Source organism: Limulus polyphemus, unplaced genomic scaffold, assembly GCF_000517525.1.
Source record: "Limulus polyphemus unplaced genomic scaffold, Limulus_polyphemus-2.1.2 Scaffold159, whole genome shotgun sequence".
Classification (NCBI taxonomy): Eukaryota; Metazoa; Arthropoda; class Merostomata; order Xiphosura; family Limulidae; genus Limulus; species Limulus polyphemus.
Window position 1 is genome coordinate 14,593 of NW_013665769.1, and position 5,777 is coordinate 20,369.

A 5,777-nucleotide genomic window follows, 5' to 3' on the forward strand; every position below is an offset into this window, starting at 1 on the left:
GCATGATTCGTGTGACGGGAATTCGAACCTGCGACCCTCAGATTGCGAGTCGAGCACCCTAACCACCTGGCCATGCCGGGCCCGTGAAAAAGTGAGTCGGAGTTTTAAATATTATTTTTGTTTGTCTCTGTCTTATCCTCCGTCTGATTTTAAAAGAGTCCGAAACATCAAAACTGTCACTTACAATAAAACATTTGCAAACGACGTTTATGGTTGCTTAAACTTCAAGAAACCCCTAAAGTCTCGTGAGAGTCAATTTAAAATATGTATGAAGCTTTTAATAAATTATAAGTATCCATTACTGGGTGTAATGATAATCAAAGTTGTACCAGGGATGAACCAGGGAAAAGGTATGTAATCTCAATGTTGAAATTGACTTTTTTTTTAACAAAATAGCCGCTTTTATCAGACACTTCAAGTCAGTTGTTGAAAAGTGAATTGAAAATAAATTTTCTATTGGTGTAATAGAGGTGATTTTACGATATGCTATCTTTTGAGTAAAGCCGTAATAAACAAGAAACATTAACGCTGATTATTAGCAAAATACCCATTTACTGAAAAAAATAAAACCACTAAATCTACAAAATAAATAAGCAACACTTAATATAAACAACTACATAATCAGAAAAATAAAGTAACACTGGTTAACACTAACATTATTAAGAAACCAATCTGTCAGGGAGAAAAACGTAATACTAATTATTAATTCAACAATAAACGAACAGCACTAACTCTCTCGTTCTTTCCTCTATTCACAGTTCTTGTTCTCTGTTTGACTTTGTGGGGATTTCAAATTATCCTCTACTTAACAGATTTATTATACTATTAAGTGCATGTTTCTTAATACTTGAAAGTGACGTGAATCTTAAATTAACGTGTTTTTGTATGCGAACTTTTAACTATTTAGTTAAAAACCATTTAGGACTTTTATATTCATATACCACATTAGAAGTTTTGAAGGTTGGTATTCGATCCTTATACCTGAAAAAATAATCTAACCTGCATACTTAAAAACATATCTCAACTCAACTTGAGAGTATGCTCTATGACATAAGTTGTGTACCTGGTTTTTAATCAGAATTAGTTTCCCTGTGTAAGGGAAACTAAAGAATGATTGTTTTTAAACTATATTCCAGTTAGGTAGTGTATAGAGACTCTTATTGTTTAAATAGTTTTCAATACTTGACAAATGGAACTGTAAAATGGATCATTTAATATGAGCAAACATTGGGTTATATTATACCTTTTAAATTGTTCCAGTAAATATATATCCAACTTAATTTCATAATACTAAAAATGTAATTTTTCGGAACAGCGATAAAGTGAAACGAAATCTAAGACTAATAATACTTCTTAATACCCCCTCCCTCCACGAAAAAAAGTACATAGCCCATAATAATTTACATACCAAATTTTTAGTTATGGACAGAATTTAAAATTTAGATTTTATAATCTATAGTAGAAGGTAAGAATGTCAACTGTTCTGTCCTCATTCTACCATAAATTAAAAATGCCAGATTAGAAAGATATAAAATAAAAGGCAAACTAAATCATAGAGCAAGTAATAGGTTATGCATATCGCACATGAGTTAACTGAGACACGCACAGCTGTTTGAAGTAAACCTTTCCTGGCCCATTTTGTGAAAATGTGGACTAGAAAAGGAATAAAAAACATACAATACCACTAATACTAAATGACTCAAAGCGAAGTTGAACGAGCAAAATAGAACGGTTCGTTTATTGTTCAATCTTTGAGCGTTAGCGATATGTAAAATGATTATAAATATAACTCTTTATCAGAAAAATAAAATATTAATGATTATTAACACAATTCTCCAAAATAACTCTGATTATTATAAAAATTCAGCAAGTCAACGAAAGAAACATACTATTAGTTATTAATAAACATCCTATAAGCAAAGAAGAATAAAAATCAATATTATAATAATAGCCCTTAAACAGAGGGGAAACTGTTTATTAACAAACAAGCCAATTAACAAGGAGAAAAAACTGATTATTAATGAAACGCTTAATTTATCAGTAAAAGAATTAACTCTGATTATTAAAAAAACGCAAGAAATAAAGACTGATTATTAAAGCAATAGCCAATAAATTAACATCCAATTAGCAAATCATATGAAAAGACCACCCAATCAGTGAAAGAAGAGACACTGTTTGTAAAATATACATGTTAATGATTCTAACAAACTTTTTTATTGTTTCATTATTCTTTTATGTCTTTGAAGTTAATTGTTTTAAGACATGTTATTAAGCCTCAATTGTTCATATTTCAACGCTTATTATGAGATTTTAATGAATAGTTTTAAATGACTGATACAATCTCTCAGCGTGGACAGAAACTGGTTGGTTCACATCACAGTGCTGACCCACGTCATACACTCTCCAGGATATGCTTGTGATATTAAACTTTAGATACAAAAGTGTCATATTTATAGAACAACGAGTTTCTTGATCCCATTGTACGTACCTATCTCCTTGATCAGGTTTAGTAACTATTCTCAATGGATGTTTGGATTTCCAAAAGGATTTTATAACAAGCAAACAAGCACTACAGTTCTTACCAAGTCGTGGCTATGTATAGTTTGTTTGTTGTTAAGCACAAAGCTATACAATGGGCTATTTGTGTCGTGCCCACCACGAGTTTCGAAAACCTATTATTAGCGTCACCAGTCCAGAGACTTACTGCTGAGCCACTAGGGGGCGTTTATGTATGTAATGGCTAAACACTGTCTTGGAAGACATTAATTAAAATTATTTGTGCATGTGTTCTTCTTTCAGGTTGTATAGCCCCTACCCCTACCCCCAATCATATCAACGGTAGATTTCAGGCTTACTACGATGTCTGTGATGGACAGAGAACAGATAGCAATTACGTAGCCTTGTGTTTAAAAACAACCAAACCTAATTCATGTCGTATAAGCAAAATATAAGCTTTAATGTAGAAGACTAAATTACCATTCGACTAAACGACCACCTGCCTGTGTTATACCTGTTTCGAGGAATTACATCCATCGTAAATAAATATGAAAAATGCAAATCGAAATATTTTTTTCCCCCAATGTAATTTCATTCCAGCTTATAGAGCTGGCGGGCCATCAGAGGTTTACTCCTGCTCTTCGACCATGAGATATAACTGCAAAGTGTAATGACTGTGGTTAATGTCAAATGTCCAACATTCTATTTAGTCAGATGTGAAGGGAAGTAAAAGATATAAAAGAAGAAAAACATCTTCAGGAAGAATAAATAGAAGGAGGCAGGTTTTTCATAGGGTAAGCATCATGTCCTGGACCACCCTCTGGAAGGGACATTTCACATATGTTGAAGAAATGTTCAGCTGGAGGAAACCCCTTTCGTGGAGGATGAACCGGAGAGTTTAGCAATTCGCAACGATGACATTGGGAATCTGGAAGCATATATTTGATACAAAACTGCTGAATATGAAGAAGAATGTAAGGAAACGCCATGCCATCATACTACTCTTGAGCTAGACTGGGGAACTTTGCTTTCAAGGCCAGACGGAAGGGCATGACGTTTAAGTATTATAAGTCGTTCATAAAAAGACAAAGAGGCAGATATCCATGACGTATGTCCATAGGTAATATAAGAACGAATGAGGGCCTTATAATAAAGAAGAAGAGGCAGATATGTATGAAATATTACCTTAGGTAATATAAGAAGAAATTATGGTCTTATAATAAAGAAAAAAAGATTAATTTAGTTCTAAAGTGGTTCCAGGCAGACACCGCAGCAGGTTGAGTTGTTATGTGACCTTGAAGTTGACTGTTGCAAGTGAGCCTTCCATATCAGATGCTTATCAAAGGCGACACCTGTTTATCTAATTGTACGGGAAATGCTCTATATGAACATTAAAGAGATCAGAATTTCGACATGGAATAATGAGAACAGCTTTGGTCTTATGGGGATTGAGTGTAAATAAACTTCTAGAACATGTAATATTAAAGAGTATGTTCTAATCAAGCGTAGTACTTGTCGTATAAGTTGCTGTGCTATAGTTGCTACGCACAACGCGATGATAAAAAAGTTACGTTGTGCTTATGATCTTCTATAGATTAACGTTGAAAGTTTCGTTTCCATATAAACAGTTGTACATTGAAAATAAACGTTATTTCTAAAGAATATTTTGAAATTATATTTCACATAATGAATACTGATATATATGTATGTGTGTGTGTGTGTGTGCGTGTACGTTTACAAGTATTAAACACAATTCAAACAGATTTATGTCATAAAAGTCCGAAATTTTGATGTTGGAAAAATGCTAAAAAATTCCAAAATATGTATTATATAAACATAGGTAATTTGTTAAAAAGAATGGATATGAGCTAAGATAGTAATATTTAATTTTTGTAAATTTTCATTGGTGTCTTCATTTTCAGAATTATTATATTGCGTGTGTTTATTTGTTGTTGAACACAAAACTACACAGTGCTGTACCCACCATGGGTATCAAAAACCGATTTTTAGAGTTATAAATCTCGAGACTTACCACTTTGGGCTATTGCGTGGGTAATCTTTCAGTTTGTTTTTGATAAAGCTTTACAACTTTCAACATGAATACAGTTTGTTCACATTTCTAAGGAGGTTTATAATTGCACTTACCAGAGCATTTACACTTTAAATGTTGCAGTTGACCTTGGTTATAAATATATCTGAAATTGTTGCATTAGTTTGAATTTTAGCAAGAGTTTGTCTGTTTTTTACTAATATGTAATTGATACTTATAACATTTTCAGGCACCGCAATTATATACTTCAGTATATGAAAAAAAATCACTACGAATACTCCCGTGAACACACGTAAGTAGGTCTGGAAGACAATATAAAAACAGTAGAAATATATTCCAGGACTTTAAAAGTAAGGTTGCCATAAGAATACGGGTTGTCGAGTTTATTAAAGGTGTTCAGAGTCTTCTAAATACATTATTTAAACCGAATTAATGCATATACGAGATTTCATTTTTTTACATTTTCTTTTTCACCAGCGTTTCGTGAGACAGAAAAATTCACATGTAGAGTACTAAAGTAACACTTTGATAACTATTGAAGAGTTTAGCGTGTCGGGATGCTGGTCGGAAGATGTGGGAATAGATATGTAATGCTTCTGAACACGCTCCGCACTTTCAGCTGTGAGCGCGTTATAAAAGTGACAGTCAACCCAGTTATTCGGTCCAAAGAACGGAAAAACTTCTTACGGCAACGTATTCTGCTAGCTAGCTACCTTCCCTCTTGTCGGTTATGACTGAACCATAGGGATCCCCGTTGTTGTTTTTTTTAGTGCGAAGCTATAAGATGGGCTACTAGCACTCAGTTCCGCACGAGAAATAGAACCCCGGATTTTAACGTTATAAATCCGTAAATTTACGCTGACCCATAGAGGGACAGGCAATCCTGATCTAGCTGCTTAGCCTACGTGAGCATAATGTGCGGTTTATGTTTAAAATTTATTTTCCAAAATCTAAATATCAATATGATATTCTACCTGGATTCCATTCGTAATTTCCATTGTGCTAAGAACATAATTAATTACTCTATGATATAAAACAATGCTAAGCTGGAAAGAATAAAAAACACACTGGCTGACAAACAACTAATTTAAACATTTACAATTAAGACTGCCTAGTTACTCTACTGATTTAGGCCTAGCTCTAAAATGAAACATTTTTCATTTCATTGTATTTGTTTTAGAGCAAAGTTCACAATGTGCTATCAGCTGTGTCCGGCTCGGCATGGCCAGGT